The sequence below is a fragment of the Chiloscyllium plagiosum genome, unplaced genomic scaffold, assembly GCF_037043375.1.
Source record: "Chiloscyllium plagiosum isolate Xiang-an unplaced genomic scaffold, Cpla_swu_hap1 HiC_scaffold_21, whole genome shotgun sequence".
Taxonomy (NCBI): Eukaryota; Metazoa; Chordata; class Chondrichthyes; order Orectolobiformes; family Hemiscylliidae; genus Chiloscyllium; species Chiloscyllium plagiosum.
Genome location: NW_028270159.1, coordinates 22,115,108 through 22,121,107, shown reverse-complemented (window position 1 = coordinate 22,121,107; position 6,000 = coordinate 22,115,108). Strand labels below are relative to the sequence as shown.

The following is a 6,000-nucleotide window of genomic DNA, read 5'->3' as shown; positions in this document are numbered from 1 at the left end:
TCTGGAGTCTTCCCATTGCTAACTAACTTGACAATACTTACTGTCTGGAAATGTGTTGTTGGAAAAGCGCAGCAGGTCAGGCAGCATCCAGGGAACAGGAGAATCAACGTTTCGGGCATAAGCCCTTCTTCAGGAAGGGCTTATGCCCGAAACGTCGATTCTCCTGTTCCCTGGTTGCTGCCTGACCTGCTGCGCTTTTCCAGCAACACATTTCCAGCTCTGATCTCCAGCATCTGCAGACCTCACTTTCTCCTCAATACTTACTGTCTACCCTGCATTCACACATGATGGTACAATGCTGGTATCGGCCACACCACAAATCACAATGAGTTGTTGTTCTCAGGGGAAGGAGCGAAAAATGGGACTAAAATACGCCGTGCATTTAATTAAAGCAATGCACTTCACGAAGCATATTATTTTGGATGTGCAAACACAGGTTCAGTAAAATGATGCTGAAATAACGCCACAGAGACTGGTATCCTGTCACGAAGTCACCCTTTATTTACACGTGCATACTAGAATAGATATAGAATCCCCACAGTGTGGAAACAGGCTATTTGGCCCAGCAAGTCCACACCAACCCTCTTAAAAGCATCCCACCCAGACCCATCCCCTACTCTATCCCAGTGACTCTGCATTTCCCCTGGCTAACACACCTAACCCACACATGCATAATTTCCCATGGTTAATCTATCTAAACTGCACATCTTTGGACTGTGGGAGGAAACTGGAGCACCTGGAGGGAACCCACGCAGACATGGGGAGAATGTGCAATCCTACACAGTCACCTGAGTACATGACTGGTCCGGCTTCCTTAGATTCAGCTCTCAGTGAACAGAACCTCTGACGCTCCTGTTTATTTTTTTTTGTCTCCCTTTATTTACTCGGAGAGTGTCCTTGACACTGATCTAGCTCCCTCAGAGCCAGCTCTGAGAGTGAACAGTACCTCTGACCCAGTGTTTTATTTATCTTACGCTCCTGTTTATATCTGTCGGCCAGGGCTCCCTGATTCGACCAGGTTATGAGCCCCAATCATGGAACTCATATTCTATGAGGTCTATCCGGCCAACCTCATTGCAATCACTACAGATGCCAAGGTTGAAAGGTGAATTTTAATGACAAGTTATAGAGTCATACAGTCACACAGAATGAAAACAGACCCTTCAGTCCAACTTGTCTATCCCAGGCTATATAACTTGAACCCTCCAGTCCCTGCAACATCCTTGTAAATCTTTTTCTGCACCCTCTCAAATTTAATAATATCTTTCCTATAGAAGGGCAACCAGAATTGAATGCAGCACCTCACCACTGTCCTGGTAGCCACAGCATGACATCCCAACTCCCATACTCAATGTTCTGACCAATGAAGGCTAGTGTGCCAAATACCTTCTTCACCACCCTGTCGATCCATGACTCCACTTTTAAGGAAATATGCACCTGCTCCTCGAGGTATCTTTGTTCAGCAATCCTGCCCAGGGCCCTACCATTAACTGTATAAGTTCTGCCCTGGTTTACCTAACCAAAATGCAACACCTCACATTTATCTCAATTAGACCCCATCTACCACTCCTCGGCCCATTGGCCTATCTGATCAAGATTCTGTTGTACTCTAGGATAATCTTTTTCACTGCCCACTACACTACTTAATTTGGTGTCATCTGCAAACTTTGTTCACATCCAAATCATTTATATCAATGATAAAAGCAATGGACCCAGCACCGATCTTTGTGGCACACCACTGGTCACAGGCTTCCAGTCTGAAAATCAGTTCTCTACCACCAGCCTCTGTCTCCCACCTTGAAGCCAATATTGCATCCAATTGGCTAGGTTCCCTGGGATCCCATGTGATCTAACCTTGTTAACCCATCTACCATGAGGAACCTTGAAGAACACTTTGCTGGAGTCCATATAGACAATACTTACTGCTCTGCCTTCATCATTCCTCTTTTTCACCTCTTAAACAAAACTCAATGATGTTAGTGAGACATGATTTTCCACTCATAGAGCCATATTGACTCTTCCTAATCAGTCTTTGCTTTTCCAAATGCATGTAAATCCTGTCTCTCAGAATCCCCTCCAACAACTTACCCACTACTGACATCAGGCTCACATGACAATAATTCCTGGCTTTTCCTTACAACCTTTCTTCAATAGTGGCACCACATTAGCAACACTCCAGTTTTCCGGCACTTCACCTGTGGCTGTCAATGATATAAATATCTCAGCAAGGGACCCAGCAATCTCTTCTCTAGCTTCCCCCAAAGTTCTGGAAAACACCTGATCAGGTCCTGTGGATTTATCCACACTTATATGTTTTAAGACCTCCAGCACTTCCATTTAAGTAATATGAACTCTTTCCAAAATGTCACTATTTATTTCCCCACGTACCCTAGCTTCCATGTCCTTCTCCATTGTAAATACTGACTCATCTCCTTTGGCTCCACCCATAGATGGCCATGTTGACTCTCTCCCTAGTTACTCTTTTGCCCTTAATGTATGTATAGAATCTCTTTAGATTCTCCTTAGTTCTTTTTGCCAAAGCTATCTCATGTCCCCTTTTTACCTTCTTGATTTCCATCTTAAGTTTACTCCTACTGTCCTTGTACTCCTCCAGGGATTCTAAATTCCAGCTGTCTACACCTGAATTTCTCTCATCATCAGCATTCCCTACACCTACCAGCCTTGCCATATATACTAACAGGAACACTGCCTCTGGATTCTTGTTATCTCATTTTTAAAGGCCTCCTACTTCCTAACCATCCCTTTACCTGTGAATAGCCTCCTGCAATCAACTTTTGAAGTTCCTGTCTAATAGTGTCAACATTGACCTCACTCCAATTTAGAACTTCAACTTTTTAGTCAGTTCTATCCTTTACTATAACCATTTTAAAACTAATACAGTTATGATCATTGGTCCCAAAGTACTCAGACTAAGTCTCTATTAACTCGTTCTACAACCCCAACCCCTCAATATTCTGCATTTCTTGATCTGATTGAAGATTAGGAACTTTCCAGAATTGGAATAAAAATAATCAAATGTAGCTTCAAAAATCAGAAAAGTACGAGTGATTTTGATTGACAGTTGAATCTTGCAACATTTCTTTAATAATAGTAGTGACTGACATCAAATATAAACTTCTCTCCAACAGTCAATTCTCCATTCAGGTTATCACAAAGCTCTTTTGTTTTAAATACTTGAAATGATTTCCAAGTAACCAATACTTAGAGGTGGCAAATTACTTACTACTGACATACCAACAGGAATGGGCTATTCAGCCCATCAAGTCAATCCCACCATTCAATCGCACTGTATCTTGACTCACTATTGGTCTGCCTTGCTTCCACAACTCTTATAAATCTTGCTGAATATGAATCTATCATGTTCAGTCCCCTCTTCCTAGTCCAGCTATTTGGAGGAGAGAATTATAGAATTCCACTATCCATGTGGATATCCCCTTGAAACGCCTTGCTCTCACTTAAAAAAAGTGATAGCCTCTTGTTCTGAACTTCTCTTTCAAGGGAAAAAACTCTATCCACTCCATCAAATCCTTTAATCCTTGAACACCTCTCTGAATCACTTTCTAATCTCCTACAATCATTCCTTGTCTGTGCAGACTTTTCTCATAATTCAACACTTCTATCATTCTGCTGGACCTGCTTTTGTAGATCCAAATCCACATGTTCTTTTTGAAATTCAATGTTAAGAACTGAGGGCTAAATTTGGTTTAACTAGAGCTTGCAAGTGGATTACTATCTGCACAATGTCTGTAACTCTGATTGAACAGCTCCTGCAAAGGAAATATCAAAATGGTTGACCTTGACATAGACAACAGGGAATCGGGTACTGATTGTTGGAGCCTCTGCAGCATCCTGGTCTAGGGAGGGTGGGATTGGAAGAACTGAAGAGAAATGGAAATCTCAGCTGGCTTAGAGTCCAAGGTAAAGAGAGGACAGCCAATCCTGCACCATTTCACACCACTGGTCTCAGGTGGTGGCTTAATAAAAGCAAAACATTGCAGATGTTGGAAATCTGAAATAAATTGGTACATGCTGGAGAAACTCAGCAGGTTTGACAGCATCCTTGGAGAGAGATGCAGGGGTAATGTTTGGAATCCAACCTGCCTCTTCTTTGGAAACTGTGAAACCATATTGCTATCGTTTTGAAATATTGGACAATAACCCCTTAGCCATTTTCATTTTTGTTCTATTTCCATAGGTTTTTAGTGATTGGATCAGATTCATTGCTTGAGTGAATTATTTGAAATTTCTATAATTCTGTAAATATAGAAGTTATCAGTGGATAGGTAAGCTGTTGAAACGTAATGCAATTTTGGAGCAGACAAACTCTTTTGAAGAACTCATACTGGACTTGAAACATTAAATCATATACTGGAAACCTGAAATAAATTTTGTTTTTTACTCTGATGCAACTTTGGCCCAACAGTACAACCCCGAATTTCATGTTTCAATTACAAAGTCCACATATTGCCTGCCTTTTCTTATTTTGTCCCCCTTGTTGGGTTGGTGTGAGATGCCTCGCTGAACTACAATCCCCAGAATGCAGCGGAGACGGTAAGCCTGTACATTGATCAATAGGAAGGTGGAAACCCTACCTCCTCTTGCCATTGATTGGAGACAGGAGTAGCCAAAGCCGTGTCGGATTGGGGGGACCATCTCCACGCTATTGGTAGGAAGGGGTGTCAATCAGGCAAGGTACCTACACTTCCTCCTGTCAAATGGCCAGGGGGTGGGGGAACTGACCAGCTGGAAGCGAGTGTCAAGTGTCTGCGAGAGAAACAGAGACGCTCAACTCTGCCATATTGAGCAATGGATCGCTCAGCACAAATGCGTTTGTAAGCTGGCAAACAGCAAAGGCAGCGAGAGAATTACAGCAGGCGCTCATTTCTTGCAGAGGAGATGATCTAGAGTGAGTTCAGCAGCCGCCAGTATTATCTTTGCTCGGCGGAATGCAGGAGATACCTTGAGACAGAACATTCAGTGGGATGACAGTGGACTGCGGTGACAGCAGAGGGAGCGGTGAGTTAGTGTCGCTGGTCCGGTGCTATCAAACCAAAGGGGTGGGAACAGAAACGGAGAGAAATATTATTGTAACAGGGTGCGTTGTATCTGTGGGAGAACTGGAATTTTGGCTGGACACCTGCAACCTTCTCTATGGTTGCGCCTCTGTCATTCATAGATTTTAACCACAAAGGAGACAGCACAGTAATTAATCTTTCATTTTAATTCAGTACAAACGGGAGCATTGCATCGTCACGCTCGTGTGGAGTGTGGTACTGTCAGCAACACAAAGGTCCTCATTTCCTCCCGCACTTTCTCATTGCGGATACTAGGACGAGGTGTTGCTGTGTGTGTGTGTCTGAGCGTCCCCAATATTTGACCTAGCTTGTGACAGGAAACTTCAATGGTAATCCCAGTTCCTTGGGGTATTTGTGTGTACTGTATAGCGGTTTTGTTTTACACTGGGATTTGAGGTATTTGTTAATGTGCAATTGGGTCCTTTTGTTTATTAAATGGAGATGATTATTGACTCAGTGTCCTTTTGAGTGTCACGACGTTTCGACGGGGCAATAATGTGTGGAATATATTTGGATGAAGTTCGTAATCTTGCTACTGCACATAACGAGCTTAAAGGATTTGAGTGAGAGTTCCTACTCTCTCTGTATGAACCGCACGCCTTACCATAGTGAATGTAGAAGTAAACATTTACAGCAAGTCTCTCTCGTCCCCATTGTATCGGATTCTCGCTGCTCTAGCGGTATTCGCCTGCAACCTCCTTCCCCCAATCCTCCACCCCACAACCACAATGAATCGTTAGGGTTTTGTCTGCTTTTTGAATGGGAATTTTGACGAACTCTTCCTTCTCAGTACGATTAGCTTCATAGACTGTTTATAGCCTCCGCTAGCACCCCCTACCCACTCAACAAAAGAACATGGCATTTTGATATTGAAAACAAAATATTTGCTGTCCCTTTCGGTCAG

At 43.0% G+C, this 6,000-nt stretch overlaps 1 protein-coding gene across 5 annotated transcripts in view; it reads left to right on the top strand.

The window, feature by feature from the left end:
- The first annotated feature begins 4,760 nt into the window (after positions 1–4,760).
- Positions 4,761–6,000, top strand: part of ralgps1 (Ral GEF with PH domain and SH3 binding motif 1) — a 762,687-nt gene continuing 761,447 nt past the window's right edge. For 2 of the 5 annotated variants that reach the window (XM_087998399.1, XM_087998397.1), the window contains exon 1: positions 4,761–4,927. The gene's annotated coding sequence lies outside the window, so the exon portion shown is untranslated. Of the gene's footprint in view, positions 5,038–6,000 lie in introns of all 5 variants that reach the window. The other 3 variants (XM_043720239.2, XM_043720237.2, XM_043720241.2) reach the window with 2 other exon arrangements.